The 13,141-nt window shown below is 39.9% G+C and overlaps 2 long non-coding RNA genes across 2 annotated transcripts in view; one reads left to right on the top strand and one right to left on the bottom strand.

The window, feature by feature from the left end:
- Positions 1 to 13,141, bottom strand: part of LOC134802524 (uncharacterized) — a 139,820-nt gene that overhangs the window by 9,410 nt on the left and 117,269 nt on the right. The window lies entirely within an intron of this gene.
- Positions 3,138 to 6,804, top strand: LOC134802237 (uncharacterized). The gene is made up of 4 exons (XR_010145815.1): positions 3,138 to 3,218; positions 4,446 to 4,479; positions 5,398 to 5,436; positions 6,722 to 6,804. It is a non-coding gene; the product is annotated as an uncharacterized LOC134802237 (long non-coding RNA).

The raw sequence follows: 13,141 nt of genomic DNA, 5'->3' as shown, positions 1-13,141 counted from the left end.
ATTGAATTTTTATAGCCTATAACCTGGCCGGAGATTTTCTCGACAGATTAGTAAAGTTTTCATCAAAATCCGTTCAGCCGTTTTCACGTGATGCGCGTTCAAATAAACAGACAAACAGATAAACAGATAAACAGACAAAAATTCTAAAAACTGTTGGAACGTGTTCTGTTATCAATTCTAAGTATCCCCAGCCAACTTTTTTTCAAATATCTTCCATGTACAGACTTTCGACCCTCTTCAGCTTTATTATATGTATAGATATAGATAGAAGATGTGTTTCTGTGGAGTATAATCTGATACCGGACCACGCCTGGACCCCACTGATATCGATGACTTCAAGATATAATATGAAACAGAGGAATGTACTTCTGAGTAAATAGTTATTTACGATTACGAAAACAATATATACATAAACATAAACATAAACATAATAATTACGAAAAGAGGAAATTCGAAACGAGTGGCGATAAATTAAAACACGACCGAAGGAGTGTTTTAAATCGACACGAGTTGCGAATTACCTTTTCGCACGTGTATCGTACAACGTACATATGGCCCTTTAAACTTTTGACATACGCACGGAAAGTGCTCTTTTCCGCACTAGTGCGGGAAAGTAGGACCATATGTACTGTAAAAATGTTTTACTCATAGTGTGAAATGTAATGTATCCTACATTCTGTTGATCGCATGCGTTTATCGCATAAAACAGGGGCTCCAAACCCCGGCCCACGTTCCAATCCGGCCCGCCGGCACGCCCGGCACCCAAAGCGTCCGGCCCGCGGGAGCCAGGCTCCAGGGGTTCGGCCCTAACAGCAGCAACCAGGTAAAAAAGTTTTGAGACCCCGGCATAAATCTGCGCGCTTTATAGAGTTAATTCAAATGACTTTCATATGTACCTATATGGTTAGGTACCAAAGAATAGAGTGTATAGCATTAGCTACAGTCAACTGTAAAAATATGGGTGTAGATAACTTACTCAAAAATATGTCCCATAGTTCTTAATTCGCTGACATAAGAGCTATGGGACATATTTTTGAGATGATTTGTGCACCCATATTTTTACAGTTGACTGTACTAAGAACTCGACTAGCTTCCTTAGAGCTGACGACAAAATTACGTACATACGTTGATACATATTTATAATAACGTAATTATTGGCTATACAATCAATATTTATTTTGTCGTATTGACGTCAAGAGGCATTTGCAAGTCAATTTTTTTTTTTGAGTTAAATCATTTATTTACATACAAGATATATACAGTGGTATTACTAAGCGAAATGAATAACTAGCATAAATCTAAAACAGGCCCTTGAGGCATTGTACCAAGGATGCTGGCGGCATTTCCTCGCTGTATCGCAATGCTGATGCGTTGTGCGAGGTAGCCGCCAGCTCTTCGGTCACCAGTTAACGTCAACCAGACGCTTCGCGATTTCTGCGAACAACAAAACAACAAATTTATTAATACATGTTATATACATGGTTGCTCTTCGAAATTGATAATAATGATAATCGTCAACGTAAAAAATATCTTGAGGACGCGGAATTATGATTAAATAGGTACCTATATAATATTCGATGAACGGTCTGGCCTAGTGGGTACTGGGTAGTGACCATGCCTAATGAGGTCGATGGTCCCGGGTTCGAATCCCGGTAAGTATTTATTTGAGTGATGAACACATATATTTGTTTCTGAGTTATGGGTATTTTCTATATATATATAGCGTGTTATCTATAGTGTATTCCGATCTGTCCCCACCTTGGTCACGTAGAGAACACACCGTTTGTATAATTATGCCTTTTTAATCATATTTTAACTCGAAATACATTCAAGGTAATATTTAATTCGCGTCATACTTTGTTTGAGCATAGACAAAAGTGTGACGCGGCCATATAATGGCTGGGCAAATGTTTGCCGACGCGAATACTGTTCACGTGTGTGACTTCCAGTAGGTTAATCGATCTATACTGTATATTGCAATCATTAAAATTGTTAACAACGATTTTTAACGGGTTTTCTTTTCCCCCAACGGCCATTGTCGCAGTAGGTACTTACAGTAGGACTATTGTTGGTTAGTCTTACGATATTAGATACTAAGTATGTCTGAGACGGAAGTTTCGTAGTTAATTAACTCTAGCGACCCGCCCCGGCTTCGCACGGGTTAACAAATTATACACTTAAACCTTCCTCAAGAATCACTCTATTGATAGGTGAAAACCGCATGAAAATCCGTCCAGTAGTTTTTGAGTTTATCGCGAACATACAAACAAACACACAAACAGACAGACCCGGTGGGGGACTATGTTTTATATAAGATGTAGTGATTATACACAGTAACCAGTGTAACCACCCCTATAATGGGACTGGCAGCAGTAACGGGATGGTATAGACAAATCCTGTAAAATAAGTATTTATCATCAGTTTTTTTAAAACTCTGGCACAAATAGGTACAGAATACTCACTCTCTAACAAAACGCGTCTGTTACGATCAGCACATATATGGCCGCTAGGTGGCGACAGCGCCACGCGCGGCTTATGGCTAGCCACCAAAATTGGTGTGGAACGTGGAACGCGCGGATGTACCTACTTTTAGCTACCTGGAGCAAAGCGACGAAATCGCGGAGTGTGCCACGCCTGACTCTGGCACAATTTTACCATAAACAGGAGCCATTTGAGATGCTTAAGTTTTATTTTTCATTATTTTTGTTAGTTTTAAAACTAATGGCGCCATACATCCCATAACTGGAGCAAAAACACATAGTTTTAATTTGTTAATAATATTCAAACCAACTGCAGTATACCCATAATTAAATACATCGAAAACATAAGGGGCGAATAGGACATTCAACTTGTAACGCATGGAACGGTAGTTGCAAAAAATACTCCAATATTTTCACTTAAATCTCCCATGAGTGGTGCTGTTAACATATCAATATAAAAATATTCTGAGAACATTTTGAGAACAGTCAACCCCCGCGCCCCGCCAGCGCTAGCCAATCGCAGCCCTCTCATCCGTTTCGCGACAGTGTTTGTTTAATTAATACAGTTTAATATCTATTTGCACAGATGCCTTATTATATTCGAAGTAAGCTAATATAAAATGGTTAGCAGACGGGCGCATGTTATTTAGTGGGTATCAGAGGTAGAAATCTGACCACTATAGCGACGCAACGAATATGAAGCTAGTTTTGGGGCTCGCGCTTTTAGCGTTTTTTGACGTAAGTGTTTTTAGTATAAAGCTAATTTAATAGTTTAACGTTCCATGTAAGGTAAACGTTCTAGTGCTCGACATGACAATGTCCAAGATTCCCTGCTATCATACTCTATGGATGACTAAGTTTATGGATGACGTGTAAGTACTAGGACAGTGATGTGCGCTCGGACTTCCTATCTTAATGATTCTATATGGCTTTAAACAGTATTATTACATACTGAAGTTGAAACCTGGCCTGGATAGCAAAAAACGGTGGAATTAAAAGGTAATTTTCATGATTTCACTTCTTCCTCCTTAAATTATAAATTTATAAGTCGATCATTGAATAGAAGGTAATTTAATTTCGACTTGTAAGCTGACCACATGCTGACCATATGACGGCATTTGTCAAATGTGAAATTGCATGCTACAAGAATGAAGATAAAACGAAATGTAAAAACATTGTCCAACATAAAAACCGTAAATGTCTGCACGGGTTTCGTTAAATATACAACAAGACAATCGATTTTAGTAGTTTTATACCTAGTCTTGATATACAGTATGTATCAGAACGAAAGGCCAAGAAAGAGACCCATTAATGTTTAGGTCATACTGAGCAACCTTTACTATGGGATCAATCCCGAAATAGCGAAAAAAATTGACTCTCCCCATACTCTCCCATAGGAAATTTCAACATCAGACCAGCAAAATGTATGAAACATCCAATTTTTCTTCCGCGTTTTCGGGGTTGGCGCCATAGTAAAAGTTGCTCAGTATGACCTAAACATTAATGGGTCTCTTTCTTGGCCTTTCGTTCTGATACATACTGAATTATCATGACTGGACCTCTAGTGTACATTTCATTCGAAAGCGTGATGTGCGTTCGCGTTTGCGTTATGTCTATTTTTGTACGGGATTTTAAACAGCGCGCCAAGCGGGACGTTTTGGAAACTCAAGATCCCATACAAAATGACACTTAACGCAAACGCGTACGTGTCATTTTGTGTCAATCTGGAAATCAAATTAACGAAATGATAAAATAAAAAGGGCACATCCCCACTACTAGCTACTAGTGAAGTGGAGATGTTTTTTATTCAACGGCATTTCGGCAATGAATGAATGAAATTAATTTATTCCAGAAATATTCCATATGTAATTATTAATACTTTAAAGATATTGTGCAAGTGGGTATCGCTATGTAACACGAGTTTGCAAACATTCCTTTTTTAAACATGAAATACTTTGTCTATAGGTCTACCTAACGGCAGCGTCACCAGAGCCTAATCGTAAGTTTCCCGTAATTATTAGTTATTCTATTTTTAAAAGTGTATAAGTGTTTTTATGTGTGTGTGTGTGTGTGTGTGTGTGTGTGTGTGTAGAGTTTGACTCCATGTTTCTGACAACTAAAAAAATAAGGGGGGAGGGGGTTTGCAAAAAAAATCACTAAGGGGGGGGGGGGTCTAAGGATATATGACGTGTAATTTTGTCCGGGTGGTCCGGGAAATTTCACCAAGTATCACCATTGCACACTAGCCAAAAACGTATGACGTGATTAATGCATATAATATAAGACAACATTTTGCGTGATAAGTAGGATTTATAATTATAACTTGAAAAACGTGCTAAGGCCTACGGCGTAGCACTCGTAGCTCGTAGCACGCCTACGCAGCTGTGAAATAGTTATGAGCAGAAATTAGCACGAAATAATCTTAGAGCCAGTCCACGCAATATTTAATTAACAATTTAATTTAATTCTGTAAGTTACAGCGCTTCATACATCTACGACAGTTTTCTTTTATATAGGTATTATTATACTGAGCCACTTTTACGCCGCGATTCGGGAAATGCATTAGAGATTAACTAGATACGATAAAGTAAAGATATGTGACGTCCCACGGGTAAAGGTAGCTTATGGCGGTTGGCGCTTACGCTATTATTAACGTCGCTCCAATTATTGGAGACTATGCGACGTAAGCGCCAGCCGCTATAAGGAACCTTTTGCCGTGGACCGTCACATATCTTTACTTCCGGATCGCGGCGCCAGCCGCCATAAGGTACCTTTTGCCGTGGAACGTCACATATCTTCACTATTTCATATCTAGTGAATCTCTAATTCATTTCCCGAATCGAGCCGTTACTATGGGACCATCCCCGAAAACGAGAAAGTTTTTGGAAGTTTTTATTAAAAAATGGTATATTTTCAGGGATTCCACATGGACTTCATGTCGTTCGAGAGTTCAATGGTAAGTAACAAAAATCAATATAAAAAAATATACCCCGATCTAAATAGGAATCCGCTGTAAATACAACTTTTTGACGATTATATAGGTAGTCTTACCACGACTGTCTTAATAAATAAATAAAATTATAGGACAATTTTACACAGATCAATCTAGTCCCACGGTAAGCTCAATAAGGCTTGTGTTCTGGGTACTAGACGACGATATACATAAACTATAAATACTTACATATATACATAGAAAACATCCATAACTCAGGAACAAATATTTGTGATAGTCACACAAATAAATGCCCTTACCAGGATTCGAACCCGGGACCCCCTGCTTCGTAGGCAGGGTCACTACCGACTAGGCTATATAGGAGGCCGGCCGTCTTATAAGCAGACATCGTAAATTTTATAGCATTTTCGGTGCAGCGGAGTGGTGTTAACGGAATTGGTATAGATAATTCCAACTGTAATGGTAAATTAAGGTTAAATCAATCATTAGGGTTACCAATAACCAATTCCGTGAACACCACTCCGCTGCATCGAAAAAGCTATAAAATTTACGATGTCTGCTTATCAGTGTCAAACTGGCATATTCACTAACGTCTGCTTAGCTTACTTTCAATATATCTCGGTCCCACTAATATGCCAGTACGAGCGAGATGCATAGAAAGTAAGTGACGCTCACGCTAGCGAATATGTTAGTGTCAAAGTCGTGGTAGCCGTACCCTCTATCGTCTTAAATTAAATTGATTGTCCGTTAAGGGTTGCTTAGGAGCTATGTCACCATCAACCAACTAGCTACACTTTTTGAGCCAAACCTTTGTCCTGTAAGGGGAGCTGATATCGTCCGGCGAACTGGTAATCTATGGGTTACCAGTTCGCCGGACGATATCAGCCTGTCAGTTGTTCGGAACTGTCACCTTTTGCGTTTTACTGACAGGCTGATATCTTCCGGCAAACTGGTAATCTCTGGGCCCCTTTAAGTCCCGCCAAGGCTTGAACTATGAACTTTTAACGTTTTTTTTTAATTAAAGAGCTAAGAAAACTAACGAATATTTTGCTAATGTTTAACCTGACATTTTCCACTCATATTTAAATTGTATACCTACTGTTTTTATTCTTCTGTTTGTTTGTTTTACTTGTGTTATTTTATCTAGTATTACTCTTTGTTTATCTATTGTTGTGACTTATTATAAGTGACATGAACTGTATTTGCATGCATGCAACTGTGCTTACTTATAGCAAATAAAATTTGATTGATTGATTGATTAATTGAATAACCTTGAATATTTTGACAGGCGGCCGCCGCAGGGAGGAGCACCGCCACGTCGAACGCAAGGAGGTCGAGGAGGAACAAGACTTCCAAGAGACAGAAGTGAAACACAAACGGAAAACTTTCAAGGAACAGGAGTTAGAGTCAGACAGTTCCAGAAGTTCCAAGAAATCGGAGAATGAGAGCTCCCGCTCTAACCTTGAGAGAGACCAGAGTGAGCAGAGCTTCTCGGAGAAGAAACAGCAAGAAATTAGGGAGATTGAGAGAGAGAGCCAGAATAGATTTGAAGAGCGCAGGAGAGGTAAGAACTTTTAAGAATAAAGTGATTTTTAGGGTTCGGTACCCAAAAAGTATAAAGACGGTTCGGTACCCAAAGGGTAAAGACGGGAACCTATTACTAAGACTCCCCTGTCTGTCTGTCTGTCTGTCACCAGGTGTCTCTCATGAACCGTGATAGCTAGACAGTTAAAATTTTCACAGATAATGTATGTATTTCTATTGCCGCTATAACAACAAATACTAAAAAGTACGGAACCATCGGCAGGCGAGTCTGACTCGCACTTGTCCGGTTTTTTAGGACTAAACATAATCATTGAAAACCCAAAAATTATGTTTGTTACGTGTGTATGTATTAGGAAATATTGGTTACATCAGATAAAACATAATTATGGACTACAAAGACGAACATATCCCTCAGAGGGATCTCTTCCAACAAACATAAGACGAAGCGATGTAAAATATTAGATCAAACACCAACAATGTCAGACTGAATAAATTCCATTACTTAAAGATGGATTTTCGACAGGTCCAGGATCAAATCCAACTGGTCCCAGGCCTCCAGTAGCCCCACTGCCGCCAGTCAGCATCAACCCACTCCCAGACCTGAACCTTCCGGAGCTGGACGTATCTGTCCCAGGAGTCGCGGACGTCGACCTGTTCGGCAAGCCAACTGGCAAGCCTCAGTGGCAAGCGGGATCAGAACAGCCAGACAAACCCCAATGGCCAGCGGGACCAGAACAGCCTGACAAACCCCAATGGCCGGTGGGACCAGAAACGCCAGTTAAACCCCAGTGGCCCGCGGGTTCAGAGCTGCCAGTTAAACCCCAAAGGCCGGTGGGACCAGAAACGCCAGTTAAACCCCAGTGGCCAGCGGGACCAGAACAGCCTGACAAACCCCAATGGCCGGTGGGACCAGAAACGCCAGTTAAACCCCAGTGGCCAACGGGACCAGAACAGCCTGACAAACCCCAATGGCCGGTGGGACCAGAAACGCCAGTTAAACCCCAGTGGCCAACGGGACCAGAACAGCCTGACAAACCCCAATGGCTGGCGGGACCAGAAACGCCAGTTAAACCCCAGTGGCCAGCGGGACCAGAACCGCCAGTTGAACCCAAATGGCCAGTGGGACCAAAGCCGCCGCACCGACCAGAGGGCCCACATTGGCCGGGACCTCAAAAACCTATTGGACCATTACGGCCGCATGTACCGCATCGCCCAGAGCCACCGCAACCCCTCGCGCTCCCAAGAATCCCACTCAGGCCTCTACCGAGTAAGTACAGACTATTATAAAATTTATTTATTAATAAAAAAAACATTTATTTTAGGCTTCTGTCCATACTATTATGTTAGTACTTATGTTATTATTACCGAGTGCTCAGTGCTCGGTACTCGGCCGAGGCCACCCTTTCAACGCATAGTACCTAATTCGCAAAGTGCCATTTGGCGTTCCGCGAAATGTAATTTTTTTGACACGCAAAGCACCAGATTCTCAGAATACCAAAAACGCTTCAGTGCCATTAAGCATAACTACTTATTATAATTTTATACATCCAATGTCAGTGCGTCTCACTTTCTCATCAGGAAAAATGTGAGACAAAATACACATTGGACAAAGAAATTGGACAAGTGAAATACCACACTTAGTTAATATTATAAACTTGCCATGTTTAAAATTACATTATTTAAATCACAATCAAAAGCCATCCTACCCGACTGCGCCAGTAAAAGGCATCCAATGGTTGAATCTGTTTCTATATTTAACGACAATGTTTTGTCTAAATGTTTTGATGATAACAAGAATATTGGAGTACTAATGTTAGAGAAATAGCTGATCCATTTTTATTTTGCAGTTGTTGAGGGAATCAAGGATGCGTCCGAGGATATTATCAGCAAGCTGTTCGGATTCAAAGGTATATTTTTTTCACTTTTCATGCTCGTAAAGTTGGTGTTTAAATCGCGTGTTTAGGAGGCATAGAGTAACTTTTTATGCTCTAGTCACTCGTCAAAAAAAATTCTTAATATTTTTTGACGAAAGGATGACTCACATTAAATAGACCGGGCCGTGTCCGGGCCGGAGCTTCAGGCGCATCGTTTTCTATGGAAAGCATCACGTGATCGCCTGTCATGTCATAGAAAAGTAAGTGCCGGAAGCTCCGGCCCGGTCTAACGTGAGTCATCCTTTACGTTGCTTATTATGTAACTATTTAAGAAAAATAATAATAGTTAGAGGCTGCTTTATAGAAATGTTTGATTACGTACCTTAAAGTTTAATAAAAGTTGATTTTAAAAATATATATATTAGTTATAACATCAATCAATAACCGCACCCAATGTGCATTTAAATTAACAAAAGATACGAAGGTGGAATTCAGTTTAATGTATTCATTTTTATTCACATACATAAATATTAAATAAAATAAATAAATATTAGGGGACATCTTACACAGATCAAACCTAGCCCCAAACTAAGCAAAGCTTGTACTATGGGTACTAGGCGACGATATACATACTTGTATAGATAAATACATACTTATATACATAGAAAACAACCATGACTCAGGAACAAATATTAGTGTTCATCACACAAATAAATGCCCTTACTGGGATTCGAACCCAGGACCATCGGCTTAGCAGACAGGGTCACTATCCACTAGGCCAGACCGGTCGACATATACCTACCCAAAAAATCCTGCTTGAGTTTTTCCTAAAAATAAAATGTTTTAAGTGCGTTACAACTTCAAAATATTATGGCTCATGTCTCATGTATTGCACACTGGGCGTTTCTAGCTGATCTTGCGTTTTTTTTCTTGGGTGGCGCGAGGATAGTGTAATATATTTTCGTAACAGAAAATATATTACATACACATGAAAATCTATGAATGTTGAAACGAATAATCAAAACAAGTTTTCTTCCATTCCAGATGTTCAACAAGGCACCGAGATCCTTTACGAGCTGACAGGACAGAGAGGTAAGTCACAACAACCTCCACGTTTCGTTCTCGTTGTGCATTTCTTAGTCCAATGCCATTGCGTCTCACACTCTCATTAAAGCAAAATGTGAGACGCAATACAGATTGGAGAAAGAAATTGGCCAGGTGGAATACCACCGTTAGACACATGATAAACTTACAGTAGGGTGAGTAGGGCCATTCCATATGAAATCAACAAAATCGGAATTAAAAGGTGTGCTGCATTAACTTCGATTTTAATAAAAAAATTGACTATAGGTATCCTTTGTGATGCCAGAAGTGCTAAGGCACGTCGATTTATTTTTATACTGGATAACACTTTACTTAAAGTCAATCAGGAGAGTTTCGTTCGTGCATTCCAACGAGGATTCCGTCAGGATGATAGGCGTGGCGTTCAAAGGCTAGTCCGAATGGCATACTGAAGGTGATTGCGAGCAGATTTAATTGTGGTATACTGGCACATTGGCTAGATCAGGTCAAGCATTTAGCGACTTATGTCAAATAGGCTGGCCTGTAGGTTTTAAGAATAATTTAATTTATTTTTACTAACATAGTAAGTTAGCTTAAGATTTATTTGTTTTGTAACTAACACGATATGGATGCTTTATCTGAAATAAAGAAATTGAATTGAATTGAATTGAAAGGGTTAAAACGACTTGTACCATCACGCTCCGCGATTGTTGCGCCATTTAGGGTCCTAGCTAAATTCGTGAATAAACTTTCATTTCATTTCATTTCATTTCATTTCATTTTGGTTGTTCAATACTTACGCTATAGAATTTCCAAATTAGCAAGAACCCTAAATGGTATAACAATCCCGTGTGGCGACTGTACGATAGAGAAGAGCGCGGCAACGTTATAAATAAATAAAATAAATAAATATTATAGGACATTCTTACACAGATTGACTAAGTCCCACAGTAAGCTCAAGAAGGCTTGTGTTGTGGGTACTCAGACAACGATATATATAATATATAAATACTTAAATACATTGAAAACAACCATGACTCAGGAATATCTGTGTTACCACACAAATAAATGCCCTTACTGGGATTCGAACCCAGGACCATCGGCTTCACAGGCAGTGTCACTACCCACTAGGCCAGACCGGTCGTCCACAAACAAAAACATCCAAAGATTGCAATTATTTTGTATACTATTTGTATTTCAGACGACATAACAAAAATTAGATTTAAAAATGCTCGTTTAATTTAACAATAGTTTTTGGCTAAACAATGTATAAATTTTCTATTACTTACATGTTTAAACACGATAATGACGTTAATTAAAGCAAATTCGCCATTTTCCAATAACAATGTTATTTGAACAGTCGTTTCGTTCCAATACCCGTCCTTGCGCGTGCTCACAGCTGGACAAATATATATTAAACGATATATTAAATTGAGGTAATAAATGTCCAGAAATAATTGTTAAATGATGATACATTACCGGCTGGTTCATTTGTCGTATTGTTTGTGCGCAATACATAATTAAAACTCAATGTTGGTCGTGAATTCACAAGTCTACTGTACCAGAGAATAAATAATAGTACTAGGTACGTAGGTACAGAAGACTCACTCTCTAACAAAACGCGTATGTTACGATCAGGACAGATATGGCCGCTAGGTGGCGACAGCGCCACGCGCGGCTTATAGCTAGTCACCAAAATTGGTGTGGAACGGATGTACTTGTAGCTACCTGTTGCAAAGCGACGAAATCGCGGAGTGAGCCACGCCTGGCCGCGTAGTCAAGATGCCAATCACTTACGCTCCGTAGCGATCGAAACGCAACTGTCACTGTCACACTAATATGGAAGAGTGATAGAGAGACATAATGCTTTTCGTTGTCGTAGCGATAGCGATTGTAACCTTGGCTAGGCCGGCTGACTGTTACAGTGTAAATTTCATTCAATAGCGTGACGTGACGTACGCGTATGCGTAAAGGATGACTCACGTTAGACCGGGCCGTGTCCGGGACGGAGCTTCCGGCGCTTACTTTTCTATGACATGACAGGCGATCACGTGATGCATTCCATAGAAAACGATGCGCCGGAAGCTCCGGCCCGGACACGGCCCGGTCTAACGTGAGTCATCCTTTAAGTGTCATTATGTATGGGTTACTCACAATGAGTTACGAAAACGTTCCACTTTGCGCACTGTTCAAAATCCCATACAAAAATAGACATAACGCAAACGCATACGTCCGTCAAGCTATCGAATTAAATTTACACTATGGGTTCTGTACGTCTACCATCAGTTTTGACATTGACATATACGCTCACGTCTACGTAACTTACTTTCTATGCATCTCGCTCGTACTCGCATATGCGAGCAATAGTGCAAGCGAGATGTACAGAAAGTAAATTACGTAGACGTGAGCGTTATGTCAATGTTAAAACTGATGGTAGAGGCTCTGAACAGAAATATGAATGATAAAGAAGCAAAACATTGTTTTCCTAAAGCTGTCTACTAAGAGCGTTTTCACATTGTTCGATCCGATATCGGATGTCGGAAGGAAGTAAAATGTAAGAAATATGTGTTACTCTGTATTTATTTATAATTGAATAAATCATTTTTACTAGAAAACGATAGACAACAGAAAAAAGGAAGGCGGACTTAAAGCCAATGGCACTCACCTGCAGGCCCTGCAGCTGTTTTTGTCATAGGCGCCTTCCGACATCCGATATCGGAAAGGCGCTTCCGATAAATTCTGCCATATCGGAGCCTCCCGTCAGCTGTCGGTCCGATAATATTTGTTTGTGTGCGTATTGTTTATTGTAGTTTGCGTGACCGCTAAAAACGGCGCCCCCGCGTCCTGACTACGCGGATGTAGGATCCTACATCCGATACCGTTTCGGGCAATGTAAAAAACGCTCTAAGGTGTGCAACAAAGAATATTCTATCTTAGAGTTAGATTAAGCTAAGTAGGCAGCGATTTTGTGCAAGTGTTATTTTAACTTCTAAGAAATGATGACGTAAATAACACTTGTACAGTCTGTGCTATCAAAATCGCTATCGCAAAGTCAGTATGATTCACTTTGCTACTATAGGTAGGTATATACCTATAGAGTCATATGACTCAAATGTTTTAAGTCAACATTTTAGCTCTAGATACCGTAAAACGGGGTCAACAGAAATCGCGGGGTGAATAGAGAAATTTTGAACCTTTTCTTTCAAGTTGTTATATTTAAAAACGTA

The sequence above is a fragment of the Cydia splendana genome, chromosome 24 (genome assembly GCF_910591565.1).
Source record: "Cydia splendana chromosome 24, ilCydSple1.2, whole genome shotgun sequence".
Taxonomy (NCBI): domain Eukaryota; kingdom Metazoa; phylum Arthropoda; class Insecta; order Lepidoptera; family Tortricidae; genus Cydia; species Cydia splendana.
Note: the sequence above shows the minus strand (reverse complement) of the source record. Positions and strands in the feature narration are given on the sequence as shown.